The sequence below is a fragment of the Carex rostrata genome, chromosome 16 (genome assembly GCF_964058835.1).
Source record: "Carex rostrata chromosome 16, lpCarRost1.2, whole genome shotgun sequence".
NCBI classification, from domain to species: Eukaryota; Viridiplantae; Streptophyta; class Magnoliopsida; order Poales; family Cyperaceae; genus Carex; species Carex rostrata.
The window spans coordinates 5824000-5839006 of NC_135933.1; the positions used below are offsets into that span (position 1 = coordinate 5824000).

The window sequence follows — 15007 nt, forward strand, 5'->3', positions numbered from 1 at the left end:
TGAATGTCTTTTGACCGCTTGACTTTATACTAAATTAATTCGAATGTTTAAAATTTTCACATGTAGATGCATCACTCGTAAGGTAGGTGGATTTCAACAGTTCAAATTCGTCATTTGAAGCCGATTTGATAAATTTTAGACTTGAGTTCACCAAGAAGTTTGGTGAACTTAAGAACACCCCTAGTTTTACTCCATACATAAATTCTTTTTATTTTCCAAAAGAGACTGCTCCGATCAAGAAAGTGTACCCAGGTTTGGCTGTGAAAAGTGGTTGGTATGATCATGTTCTAAGAAAAAAGATATGTTATAATTAAGGGTGTTATTCCTTATCACATGATTCACATCAGATAGGCTGCATAAAAACTTTGACAGGGACATATTTCCACTGTTGTCTAACAATTTATTTATGGTATTATCTTTTTAATGAATCCGGCAAGTATAGTATTAGTGTCATAGTATCAAAATTTATTATATAGATTTTAAATGACGAATTTAAATTGTTCAAACCGATTTATTAAATGTGTTATGTGTTTACATCAGCGTTCTAAATAGCTAGCTATAGCAGCGCTATAGCTTTTTTGGAACATAAACGCTAAGTTATGAGATAAACGTGCGCTAACTCAGCTACGACCGTTATAGCTGTAATAGCTAACCACTATTACCGTTATGCTACATGTTTTTTTTTTTTTGTAATTTATATAGGCTTCTGTAATTCTATTTCTATTTCTAATGCTACACGTGCGCTAACTTAGCTGAGATGTTAACGAGCCAGCTCGACTCAGGCTCAGGCCAAAATAAACAAGCTGAGCTAGAGGTCAGCTCAGCCCATAATGAGCTATACTGTATAGCCTTGCCCTTGTATAAATTTTGTGTGGATTTATTATATTTAGTTATATGAATTTAGTTGTGAATTGGCTTGGTTATTGGTATATATTAGTTGTGTGAATTTATGTATGAATTATATCATATTTTATGGCTTAGATTATTTAAATAATCAATGGGCTTTCTTATTTTATATTTTTGAATTTGTATAATAGCAGTTCAATAAAGCCCAGCTCGTCAGCTTACGAACTAACTCAGGCTGGCTTGTCACAAGTTTAAGCTGGGCTTTTGACTCGGGTGACCTAGGTCCAGCTCGCTCGATCCAGGCTCGGGCCATAATTAATAAGCCCAGCTCGTTGACAGCCCTAGATTAAAATGACATTGATGTAATACTAGCCGGACTCCTTTTTAATGAGTTCAATTAACAAAATAAAATAAATTGGATTAAAGCCAATATTATGAGTTTACGCTTATGAAATCATGATTTCGTAAGTTTTAACTCTTGATAACTTTTCAAATTGACTTCGCATGAGAAATTAAGGGTCTACAATTTTAAATTTAAATATATTTGAATTTATTTGTATAACAATTAAGAGGTTCAATAACACGGTGATAAATTATTTTGATCCATTGGTTCTCTTGTTCTTGTACAAAATAAAAATAAAAAATAATAAGCTTAAAGCACAAATGCTCGACTCTCGTCGAGTAGATTAAGTTTGTTTAAGATCGGCGGGTAAAAATTTTCATTTAAAGTCGATTAGGCTAACTTTATACTAACTTATTAATTAATGTGTTACGACCTGTGATCCATAAATGATCTTTCAAATGCAAAAAAAAAAAAAAAAAAAAAAAAAAAAAAAAAACTTCCCTTTGTATAATGAAATAATTCTTCATTTATCTAACCTCACCAGTTTTATTTTAGGCCGATGATATTCAGGAATCAGGAGGGAGTCCCAAGAAAAATCGTAAGATGGAAGATAGCAGCTAATGGAGGAACAGGACAGCAGTGGAGAAATTGTGAACATTATCTGTTAACTGTGTAAGTTACCAATCAGCAAAACTCTGCCTAACTGTTCCAAGACCGGTTTCGTGTCGACTCCGCATCGTCTGCATTAACTCAATTGGTGCGCAAATTCAGTCCACGCATCAATTTCAATCCGTGCACGTACCCAGTCCGCATGAATGGTAGAAAACAAAAAACACTCGATCGGGTGGTAATTATTTAATTTTAAATTTTTTCTGATTTCATTGTAGACTGTCCATAAAACAAATTTACCAATGACAAGGGTGTTGCTTATATATCATCTTAATTGTAGTCTGATTAATATCGGCACGTTGTTCTGAAGCTTGGTTGAATATATCTTCTCTTTGAAAAGTTATAAATTTTGATGGATATATGTCAATATAACAAGTTTCTAGGCAATACATGTCAGACCAGTTTGATTACTGGTACAGGGCGTAATGGGTGAGTGCGTATCTTCTGAGATATCTAACTTTTACGAGATTCGTGCAAGATGTATTTAAACGGTTGGAATTTTTCATTAAGTCACGCAAAGTTTGAGATATCTCAGAGGATACGAATTCGTAATGGGTGCGGTATGATAAATTCAATATATAACATATTATAGTATATATATTTGAGGGGAAGTGTATCCTCTACAGAGTCGTAAGCTGCGGAGCTGTGCAGAGTTTTTAATCTGGTTCGTTCGTTTTTGATAGGACAAACCAAATCAAATCTCTGTAGTTCTTAGTTTAAATTTTGAGAATTTTTTCAATTCGGACAAGATCTAATCTGATCCATCCGATCAAAAACAAATGAACCAGATTAAAAGCTCTGTACACCTCCGCAACTTACGACTCCACAGAGGATACGCTTCTATATCTGAGGAGAGTTCAAATATAATATATATATTTGAGGGTTCAAATACTTTTATTTTTTGTCTTCAAGGTATTTTCATTTTTTAAAAACTTTAATGATTTAAAATTTAAAAGTCAAAATAACACGTTTAATGTAATATGTGTTATTTTTCTACGTATTCATAAAATATTATCACATTTTAATTTTATTTCATGTGAATTAATAAATTAAACAATTAATATCTAAAAATTATCTACATTAGTATGTTTTTTATAAGATCTTGATAACAATCAAAATAAAATTGAAATATCATAATTTTTTATATGTACATAAATAAAATGATATAGAGACATGATAAAGACACAAAAAATAAAAGTATTTAAACCCTCTATATATTTTAGGCCGTTTTTTTTCCTACTGCCCTCCAAAATCAGAATTAAATGAATACCACCCGAATAATCAGATTTCAGATTCCGCCACGTTCGCACTGTGGATCTGCGGACGGATGGCCAACCCGTTCGCAGAATGGATCTGCGGACTGACCCGCTCGCGCCCTGACCCACTCGCGTGACCCGTTCGCACCGTGAATCTGCGCACCGAACCATGGATATGCGCTAGGGGTGTACAAAAATACTATCGACCCACCCGACCCGTCTGACCCGTCCTACCCGACCCGTATTTTACCGGGTTGAGATGCTACTGGGTCAGGTACGGGTTGGATTTTGACAAACCCGTTACTCTGGGTCGGGTTATGAAATAACCCGTTTATACCCGGACCCGGTCTCAAATCTATGGCCCATGCCCTTTCCTCCTATCTTATTGCTTAATTTCTTCGTATTAGTAGCAGGTGTGGTAAACTCAAATTGCAATGATTGATGCAGCAGGATACTAGTTTTTTGGGGCTGTTATGATTTTTCCATTAGGTAAAATTTTATCTAAGTTTTCTAAGACTGGAACTATTGAATTTCAATGCTAGTTAGGTGTTTGAGGGGATGAATTAAGATCACAATTTCCATTAGGCATAATTTTTTTAACAAGGTTCTGTATAAGAAACAGAATCTCATACCCATATTGCTATTGGTTGGTATACTGGTATGGTGCAAGTAATTACAAAGGTGAGTATATTTATCAAGTCTTAATTTAAAATAAAGTCTACTTGGTTACTTAGTATATAATAGATTTCGATTAAAATTTTAACCCGTTTAACCCGCATAACCCGTAATAATCCGTATATGAAAAAATAGATGGGTTGGGTTGAGTTATGGATGGGTCAAGTAAAAAAATTTTTTAACCCGGTGTAATCGGGTTGGATTCAAATTTTAATAAAATATCATCAACCCACCCGTTGTACACCCCTAATCTGCGCACTGACAGGTTCGCTTTGACCCACTCAAGTGGCCCGTTCACACTGTGGATCTGCGCATCGACCCGTTCACACCGTGAATCTGCGAACAGGTTGGCGATCCGTCCGCAGATCCACGGTGCGAACGTGGGGGAATCTGAATTCCGATTTTTCGAGTGGTATTCATTTAATTCTGATTTTTGAGGGTAGGAAAAAAAAACGGTATTTCAGGCTGTGTATAAACTTTGTTTTGTTCCATGTTAATGAGACAAATGACTTAAGGCCATTTTATTTAAAAAAAGTTGTCAGTTGACAACTAAAATTGGTAGCTCACGGGAATCAACTTTGAAAAAAACCTGCTGGGTATCATTAATTACTGAAATAACATCACAAAACAAAAATTTATATTTCTTCAGAAAACTAGAGAGCACAACTCAGAGAAATAGAAAGAAGCATCTGGATCGGGTACACAATAACATGTCATTGTCAAATCTCTATTAAGCATCAGGTTTAAAAAGCTCGATTGTAAATGGATCATAGAAAGCATCTCAAATCACAAATATAACCTCATCATATGCTCAATGTAATAATTGGAAATCTGAACAAGCTATGCAGTACAAACTCACATATTGAAAAGGGAACAAAATAATGGATAGGCGCATGATCATCCAAAAATATAACAATTAATTTCGAGAGCAAAAAACTTGAGAATCCCTTTTTAGTTAGATTAATTAAACTGAGCATCAGTTTTAAAAAGCTCGATTTTGTTTGCATCAAAGCAGAAGCTCAAAAATCAATATTGAATATCATCATTTGCTCAGTAAAATAATTTATCTAATATTATATCAAAATCAGCAAAAAAAAAAAAATTGCAGCTCACATACAATTTAGTTGATGGTAAATTAACTATCAAAGAATGAAGAAGAAATGTATCTCTCTTAAGAAAATATATAAAATTGTCATAAAAAAAAGTAATAAAACCAATGGGATTATGATCACGTAGGTGATGCCGACAATAAAATTTCCCTCACGAATCAATCTCTCTCTCTACGGCTGCCAACAAAATCTCTCTCATCTTCTCTTTCACGCAGGGGAGGAGGCGGAGGAGGTGTTAGGGTTTCACCGTGGGGATTTATAGTATAATTCTGAGATTGGATTTGGATCAATAGACTGATGTTGTGTATGATATGGGTCGTTCATTCGTTCGTTTATTGGGCCTGGATTCCAAGCCTTTTGGTCTACTACAGACTCCTAAACCTACTCTCATCCTAGCAAAAAAAAAAAAGAATTTATACAACGGAGCAATAGAAATAGATTTTTTATGTACATCTTCACTTTTTGAAATGAGGAAAATCATATTAGTTTTCAATATTTTGTATTTTTTATATTTGGTTTCTGTTTTTAGATATTGAATGTTTTTTTTTTTTGACAAATGTGTTTACGAGGAAACGACTCATTTCTGAAATTTGAACGCCTGTGTTCATTGGATAATGCAAAAATTGATACTTTTTTTTATTTTTACATTGCGAAGTCTAGAGTAGATTCTTTAGACATTTCAAAAAGAGGAGAGTTCAAATGCCTTCATTTTTTGTGTCTCCATCATGAATTTTTTTTTTTAAATTCAATAACTCAAACTTTAAATTATAAATATCAAAATAAAACTGTTAGATATGATCTATATTATTTTCTCTACATGCTCATAAAATATTATGGCATTTCAATTTTATTTTTATTTGAATTAATAAGTTGAAAAATCAACATCTAGAAATTATCTACATTAGTACATTTTTTTACAATCTCTTGATGGCAATCAAAACAAAGTTCAAATGCCGTAATATTTTACATGGACATAAATAGAATGATATAGATCATATCCAACGGTTTTATTTTGACTTTTAAGTTTCAAATTTTGAGTTATTAAAGTTTTAAAAAATTGAGACATGATAAAGGCACAAAAAATAGACATTTGAACCCTTCTTCCAAAAAATCGTTTTAAAACTTTTTTTCATTTTCACCGGTACGTTCTAAACTGAATGTTCTAAAAATCGTTTTAAAGCTTTCTATCATTTTCACCGGTAGGTGCTAAATAACTGTAATTAATTACATTATATTAATAGAATAAGTAATTTATTCATTTTTTTTATATTAAAAACTATAAAATTCTTATAAAAAAATTGTCTTGTTGGGATATTCTTAAAAACCCGATTTTTTTATTTTTATCCAAAATTTAAATTAAATTTTAAAAATTAACCGAACCGGTTGGTAAATTATAAAACTACCCAAACCGCTAAACGGTTAACCGGACCCTAGGTTCGGTTAACGGTTTAGCGGACCAAGGGTTCGGTTAACCGTTTAGCGGACCAAGGGTTCGGTTAACCGTTTAGCGGACCAAGGGTTTGGGTCCGGTTAACGGTTAACCGGATTCGTTGGTCCGCTGAACCGTTAACCGAACCCAATTTTTTTTTTTTTTTTTTTTTTTTTTTTTACTTTTTTTTAAAACAGAAAATTTTAAATTTTTTTATTTTTCTATTGAAAATATACATGAAAATTCGTATTTAGATTTATTAACCGGAAATATGGTTTTTTTTTTTTTTTGTTTTTTTTTTAAACTCGTTTTTTTATAACCATATTTATATGCATATGTATATGTGTATGTATATTTTTCAAATTTTTTTTGTGTAAATTTGATAAATCTAAATACGAATTTTCATGTATATTTTCAATAGAAAAAAAAATTTGAAAATTTTCTGTTTTAAAAAAAATTAAGTGAATAATTTGATAGAAAAATACACATACACATACACATAAATAATATACAGTTACCAATTTTTTTTACTTTTTTTTTACTTTTTTGAAATTATAAAATTATTTATTCTGTATCATGGTTAATTTTCAGATTTAATTTACAAATTTTATTCGTAAATTTGATAGATATAAATACGATGTTTATTTTTGTAAATCGTATTTAATTGAGATTCATTGTTTTGGAGATTTTTTAAATGTATCTTTTGGAGATGCATTGCAAAACAATAATCTTGTATAGTGGAAATGGGAGATGCAAAGCAAAACCATGCATCTTTAGTTGTTTACGGATCTTATACAACTGGGTTGGACATTTTTTTGCTCCAAATTAATCACAACCATTCAAAGAACCATTTTTTCTCAAGAATTCTCAGAAGTTGCTGAATTTAAATTTTTTCGAACCTAAATAGACTCGGTCCATACCTTACTCATGAACTGCGAAAAAAGAGAACTTTTTTTGCTCCCACCGGGGCTTGAACCCATGTCACTTGGGTGGGAGCCAAGTACACTAACCGCTATACTAAATTAACTTTCTTGTTACCATCTTGATTCTTGTTTATTATATATACGACTTGTATAAATTTTCTAGTCTATATAGTTTCCATGTTTCTTGTATAGTGAATAATTTTTTTTTTTAATGTAAACTATATATATTCTGTCGGAATATTTATTTTATTAATATTCTATATAATCTATATACACTAACCCTAAACCCTAAACACTATATATTCTATATAATCTACATATACATATAAAATAAAATTCGTATTTAGATTTATCAAATTTACACAAAAAAAATTTGTAAATCAAATCTGAAATTTAAAATTATAGAAAAATATACATACACATATACATATGCATATAAATATGGTTATAAAAAAACGAGTTGAAAAAAAAAAAAAAAAAAAAAAACGAGTTATTGGATAACCGGACCAAAACCATATTTCCGGTTAATAAATCTAAATACGAATTTTCATGTATATTTTCAATAGAAAAATAAAAAAATTTAAAATTTTCTGTTTTAAAAAAAAAAAAAAATTGGGTTCGGTTAACGGTTCAGCGAACCAACGAATCCGGTTAACCGTTAACCGGACCCAAACCCTTGGTCCGCTAAACGGTTAACCGAACCCTTGGTCCGCTAAACCGTTAACCGAACCTAGGGTCCGGTTAACCGTTTAGCGGTTTGGGTAGTTTTATAATTTACCAACCGGTTCGGTTAATTTTTTAAATTTTGGATAAAAATAAAAAAATCGGCTTAAAAACACTGCATTTTATTATGATTTAACAATCTAAATTATGGAGTCTACAAATATAATATATTTTGAGGGTAATTCTAACGCACATTTACTTTTTACGAAATACCCACTTAATATCTGCAACTTCCTTTTTAAATTAAATTGTAGATATCATCACAATTATTTAGATAGGATAAATTGTAGATATCATCACAATTATTTAGATAGGATGTATATCACCGATTTTTTTATTTATATCCAAAAATTAAATTAAATTTCAAAAAATAACCGAACCGGATGTCAAATTTGAAATCTACCCAAACCGGTTAACCGTTAACCGGACCAAATTTCCGGTTAACGGTTAACCGGACCTTTTCAAAATGGTTCGGTTAACCATTAACCGGACCCAAACCATGGGTCCGGTTAACGGTTAACCGGATTCGTTGGTTCGCTGAACCGTTAACCGAACCCAATTTTTTTTTTTTTTTTTTTTTTTTTTTTTTTTAAAAACAGAAAATTTTAAATGCATATGTATATGTATTTTTTTATTTTATATGTATATGTGTATGTATATTTTTCTATAATTTTAAATTTCAGATTTGATTTACAAATTTTTTTTGTGTAAATTTGATAAATCTAAATACGAATTTTATTTTATATGTATATGTAGATTATATAGAATATATAGTGTTTAGGGTTTAGGGTTAGTGTATATAGATTATATAGAATATTAATAAAATAAATATTCCGACAGAATATATATAGTTTCTGCAACATCCAATTATTAAGGTCTAAAATAATAATAATAATAATAATAATAATAAGGTCTAAAATTATTTATATGAAAATATATATAATAAATTTCTGCAACAGAAAATTAATTAGGCCGAAAATTATATATGAATTCATATAAAATCATAGAAAATACCAACATAATACAATTTGTGCAACATATACACACATATAGTTTTTTGTACATGCAATCCCATCTTATCCTATCATATAACATATAGTCAAGATCCAATACAACACATATAACACATAGTTCGGTCCTTCCCCTTTATTAGCCATGCAATCAACTTTTGGCCAAAATTCAGCAAGTTCGGCCCATTTTGCCAAAATGCATGGCTGTCATTGAGGTTGGACCGAATTTTTGTTCATCTTAAGTTGTATTAGATCCAATATAGCAAAAATAGAGATGCACATGTGAGGCCTCTTGGGAGGTTAAAGGTCTCCAACTTTTGCATCTCCCATAAATTTTAATAATAGAGAATAATTATGAATTGATTCAAGAATAATAATTCTCAAAATTTATACGAACCAAAGAATTAAATAAAATTAATAATTCTCCGATTAAAATTAGTAATTAATCCCAAAAAAAAATTTACTCTCGGATTAATCCAAAATTCGTCCAAAATGAATTTCTCAGTTTAAATTCGTCGTATAAGATCCGTAATCATGAACCATCAAAATGAATTTCTCAGTTTAAATTAGTAACTGTATATTTCAAAAAAAGTAAAAAAAAGTAAAAAAAAAGTAAAAAAAATTGGTAACTGTATATTATTTATGTATATGTATATGTGTATGTGTATGTGTATTTTTCTATAATTTTAAATTTCATATTTGATTTACAAAAATTTTTGGTGTAAATTTGATAAATCTAAATACGAATTTTCATGTACATTTTCAATAGAAAAAAAATTGAAAATTTTCTGTTTTAAAAAAAAGTAAAAAAAAAAAAAAAAAAAAAAAAAATGGGTTCGGTTAACGGTTCAGCGAACCAACGAATCCGGTTAACCGTTAACCGAACCCAAACCCTTGGTCCGCTAAACGGTTAACCGAACCCTTGGTCCGCTAAACCGTTAACCGAACCTAGGGTCCGGTTAACCGTTTAGCGGTTTGGGTACTTTTAAAATTTGAAATGCGGTTCGGTTGATTTTTGAAATTCAATTTAATTTTTGGATAAAAATAAAAAAATCAGTGTATATCAAGTCGAGTCAATTTATATTTTAGCGGGTCGCTTGTCTACACAAAAGCTTATTGTACAAAGTTTCAGTATAGCAAGTTATACTTTTTAACCTTAATTTTTACTTTCAACTCAGACTGCAAGTACACAGTCCTATCGTGTAGTATTGTCAGATATCGATCCAGAAGACGGTTCAAATCTAAATTGGATTTCTACCTAAATTAATTAAAGACTAGAAGTTCGAAAAGGTTGATTTTGAATATTTATAGTCCTAACAATTCAATAACAGTAATTAAATGCAAGAAAGTAAATTAACTTGGTTTTAATCAGTGTTCTAAATAGCAAGCTATAGCGGCGCTATAGCATTTTTGGATCCTAAACGCTAAGCTATGGCATAATAACGCGTTATTTGAGCTACGGACGCTATAGCGGTAATAACAATCCGCTATAGCGCATAGCGCGTAGTGCAAATAGCGCCCGCTATGCAACATTTGCTGTTTTTTTTTCAATTTATTTGAGCTTTAAATAAAGGCTCATATTGGATTTTAACCGTAATTTTTTTTTGCAATTGACGTACTAAGCTTTATATTAAACTATTAAATATTTAATGAGAGATCCATCAAACGAAATCAAAATAAGGAAGCTACAACGCGCTATGCAACATGAGTTGTTGTTTTTTTCTTTTCAATTTATATGAGTTTTAAATAAAGGCTTAGATTGAATATATTAAGATATTTATTGAAGTAACAAAATGATACTTACTATACAGTAGTTTGAATATTTTGAATATATTAAGATAGTTAATTATGCCATGATGTCTAGGTTACTTTGAAATTTAAATAGAAAAAAGATAGATTATGTCATGATGCTGAATATATTTTGAATAAAAAAAGATTGATAGTTTATGATATTAGTATTACGATAGATATTTTGAGTCGCAATTTGGACTTTGTATTGGTTCAATATGAATATTATATTTTGTTAATCAATTTGATATTATTTATTGTTCTATGAGACTTGGATAATGTTGATATTTAGTACAAATATATGATATAATTTTTATAAAAATAAGAAAATGCTATGTAGCATACCTTTCGTTATAGCTTTTTTTGTAGGCTTCCCTCTATGACGCGATAAATGCTATTTAGAACCTTGGTTTTAATCAATAATAAAAAGGCGTTTCCAGGGTTATGACTTTATCTCAGTTCTGTCTCGAGGCACCCGGTCCGTGTAGTGTCCTACATGGGTCAGATACTGTCGTACACGGTCTGTGTGGCCCCCGAGTGAATGCAGCAGTTACTGTTTCTTTGTGTTGTTCCTTTGTGTAGGATTCTACTGACCAGACCTAATGTTCCTAAACCTCAACTGTCGTTTGTTGGTTTATTAACTTGGTGTGGAATTGCAATTTCTGTCCTCGTCGGGTTCTAGACCTCAACTGTCGTATATTGGTCTGAATTACCTAGTTACTTGTTTGGCATACTAAAGGTAACCTCTATTCGTTGATATGAGAAAATGTTCACCCGTCGGCTACTACTTGGTTTCACCTTTCGGATCACTAATCCTACCTCATGTACTTAGTTTGGTTAAGAGAATATAAGGGCCAAAGTACCTTCTAGTGGTAAACCAATAAAAATCAAACAATTTAATCTAAGCAATTAAAATCAAACACAATCAAGCAAACACAAATTTCAACACAAAAATTCAATAACTAACATGCAAAACAAAACATTCGATTACATCACAACCCTAGAAACTAAAAAAGTCTACTCAAACATAGTTCTAAAACAAATAAAAGAGATAATAAAAGAAGTAGCCATGACAAAACCCGAACAACAAAGAAGATATGTCGAAAATTCGCATCTTTCGCTTCTCAACTTCGTCTTCAAGCTTAGCCACCAAGAACAAACCCTAGAAATCTCTTCCTTAGCTCTAGAAACGTCCAAGATCCCCTCCTGTTGCTACGAATCCCGCCTATATAGCCTCCTGGACGACCTTCCTTCTTTCAGCCTTTATTTCCAAAATACAGTTTTGTTTTCAGAAATGCTTGACACGGCTCAGATTGTAGATCTTTTTGCAAGCTTTCCGAAAAGTGGTCATACACTCAAAATGGAGTTACGAGTCGAAATCTATGACTGTTTTAAGTTGAAAACTCAAATATTGAGCCGTTGCACGGAGGCCCTCTATGCTACGCGTAGCACCGTAGCCAACTCCTATATATATATTACATTTTTTGAAAAAAATATATATATCATTTTTTTAGAATTTTTGAAAATCAGTGTTTTTTTTAATTTTTTTTCTTATTTTTTATTTAATGCAGAGTTGTGATTTTCAAAAATTCTAAAAACATAGCAAAATATTTTCAAAAAATGTAAAATTTGGTCTCTAAGTACATATCAATATGAAAATCATGTTAAGAAGTTCAGATCGACTTTTTGAACTTTGAAAATAGATATATGAGCAGAAAATAAAACACTCTCTCTATATATATATTTATATATATATATAGAGAGAGAGAGAGAGGGAGGGGTTGGCTATTCTATTTCCATAAGCAAATGAGAGCATATGCTTATAACTCATTTTTGCATTTTCAATGTCCAAATGGTTGATCTTGAAGCACTTAACATGTTCTCCATATTAATATGTGCTTGGAGACCAAATTTTTTTTTTTTTATTTCTTTACTATTTTTTCAGAATTTTTCAAAACAGTCATAAAAAATATTAAAAATAATAACAAAAAAAAAAATATGAAAACCCCTGTTTTGAAAAATTCTGAAAAAATAGTAATTTTTTTTCAAAAAATGTAAAATTTGGTCTCCAAGCACATATTAATATGGATAACATGTTAAGTGCTTCAAAATCAACCATTTGGACATTGAAAATGCAAAAACGAGTTATAAGCATATGCCTACATATACTTATGGAAGTAGAATAGCCAACCTTTGTATAAATATATGAACTTGCATGTTAGATTTGCTCCAAAGTTGACTTGGAAGAAAGAGAGCGAGAATTAATATTTGAAATAAGGTGAAATTTTTTTGCTGCCCAGCCCCTGTCATCTATTTATAGTATAGAGACTACTGGTCTCATTCTTTTTTTTAAAGTTAGTGGTTTTAAATGCCAACTAACAAATTTTATTGATAAAAAAAAAACATATTTACAATGGATTAAATGGTCGTAATTTCTAATTTTTTTTTTATTCTTGTAAAATCTTCTAAACTAATATAGTATTATAATCCTCATTCCACTCCACAAACGACTCTACTGGTGACATTACCGGCGGTACCAATATTAATTGTTACCATCTCAGAATTTGTAGAAGAGAAGGGGCGGATAGTTACATTGGCCTAGTTTAGTTGTTTTCCCTCCCCCACCACAGGTTTTCTCCCCAGAAATCTGTCACCCATGTAACCACTTATGGTTAATATAAATGAGGACATGACCCTTATTGTTTCTCAAAAAAAAAAGTTTAGTTGTTTTCTTTTTATTTATTAGGTGCCGGTAGTTTGTATTTTTCGAACTTGTTTTTCTGCATTGTGTTGTAACTTGTAAGCTGTAATCGTTTTTCAATTCAATAAAATGCCTAAGGGCCTTCTCTCAAAAAATAAAATAAAAATAAAGTCACTTACGGATTTTTCATAAAAAGAACGCCAGTAGAAGACTCAGCCTGTCACTTACAGTAGTAGGGACATTTTTCAAAAAAATTGAAAATCTAACGGCAGATTTGAATTTTAGTTTTTTAGGATATAATAAAAATTTTGGAGGTATAGGCAGGAGAAAAAATTTCGGAATAGTTATCGAAAAAGAATTCGAGTTTTCAGGGGTTACAACATATATCGTGGATGCTCCTGAGACCACATATTCACATCCAGATCTGATCAATTTAGCACGAAAGTCTAAATTTATTTATTTTTTCTAAAAAAATCAGAGCATCATTGCTAAAAATTTAGCAACGAGAAGGTAAAAAGGAACCTAATTTATCTTCAAATTGAAACCTCGAGCCTTAAATTAACAATATCTCAAATAACATGAAAAAATTCAAAATCTCTTATGCAAATCATCGAATAGACATGCACCACATGCAACATCCATATCTGCTAAGGAAAAGGAATCACTTTTGTTTAAATTCACTTTTGTTTTTTAACTAAAAAAGAGAAGGAAAAAGGAATCTAATTTATCTTTAAAATTGAAACCCGAACCTTTAATTAACAAAATCTCAAATAACATGATAAAAATTCAAAATCTCGTATGTAAATCATCGAACAAAAAAATTGCAATTAAATCATGAGAATCGAACCAAGCTGTCGGTTTGTAAACTGAGCATCAGCTTTTTTCTGAAATCATAGAATATCTCATACAGAATTCATCTCATCATCGCTCAGAAATCAATTGATCGAATAATTAAAACCTAAAAAAGAATTACTACGAGCAAGAAATACAGAGAAATTGTTTGAAAGCAACGAAATAGGTTAGAGTTTGAATATCACCTAGATACTCTGGACTGAATTCTCTCTCTGGCTCGCTCTCCGTGCTTCTTTCTTTTTTCTCCTTTTCTTTCAGAGAAATTGAAAGAGAGTTTCGATGGTGTTTTCTTAAAGGTTGGCTCTTTCAGATCCCCTCAATCTCGACGGTTAGCTTGATTTCAAGAGGATAAGGTCCAGTTATAAGTAATTAATCCTCATAAATAACTGCGGATTTGATACTATTTTAATCTCCTTCATTTTATTAGCCACGATATGCAGATAAGTGTCCAAATTCGGTTGGTCTTATTATAAGCTTGGATATTATTACAATTTTATCCCCATCCTGGCCTAATTTTATTCTCCGCTCTGTGCGCTCATTCCAAATATATAATTCGTGCATTTTTTTTTTATTGGAAATTCAGGGTACATTTTTCCTAAATTTTTATCTGTAATATCCTAAAAATTGAAAATTGAAAACCTGAAGAATTTTAAATATATCAAGCCTGCTGGATGAAGAATTCC

The 15007-nt window shown here is 31.0% G+C and overlaps 1 long non-coding RNA gene and 2 other non-coding genes across 3 annotated transcripts; all 3 read right to left on the minus strand.

The window, feature by feature from the left end:
* Positions 1-4520: 4520 nt before the first annotated feature.
* On the minus strand, positions 4521-4602 carry LOC144567881 (small nucleolar RNA SNORD36). Its single transcript, XR_013515530.1, has one exon. It is a non-coding gene; the product is annotated as a small nucleolar RNA SNORD36 (small nucleolar RNA).
* A 157-nt stretch (positions 4603-4759) lies between these two features.
* Positions 4760-4841, minus strand: LOC144567880 (small nucleolar RNA SNORD36). Its single transcript, XR_013515529.1, has one exon. It is a non-coding gene; the product is annotated as a small nucleolar RNA SNORD36 (small nucleolar RNA).
* A 6870-nt stretch (positions 4842-11711) lies between these two features.
* Positions 11712-14732, minus strand: LOC144567540 (uncharacterized). Its single transcript, XR_013515434.1, has 2 exons — positions 14510-14732; positions 11712-12032 (listed from the first exon to the last, which is right to left on the minus strand). It is a non-coding gene; the product is annotated as an uncharacterized LOC144567540 (long non-coding RNA).
* Between the last annotated feature and the right edge of the window lie 275 nt (positions 14733-15007).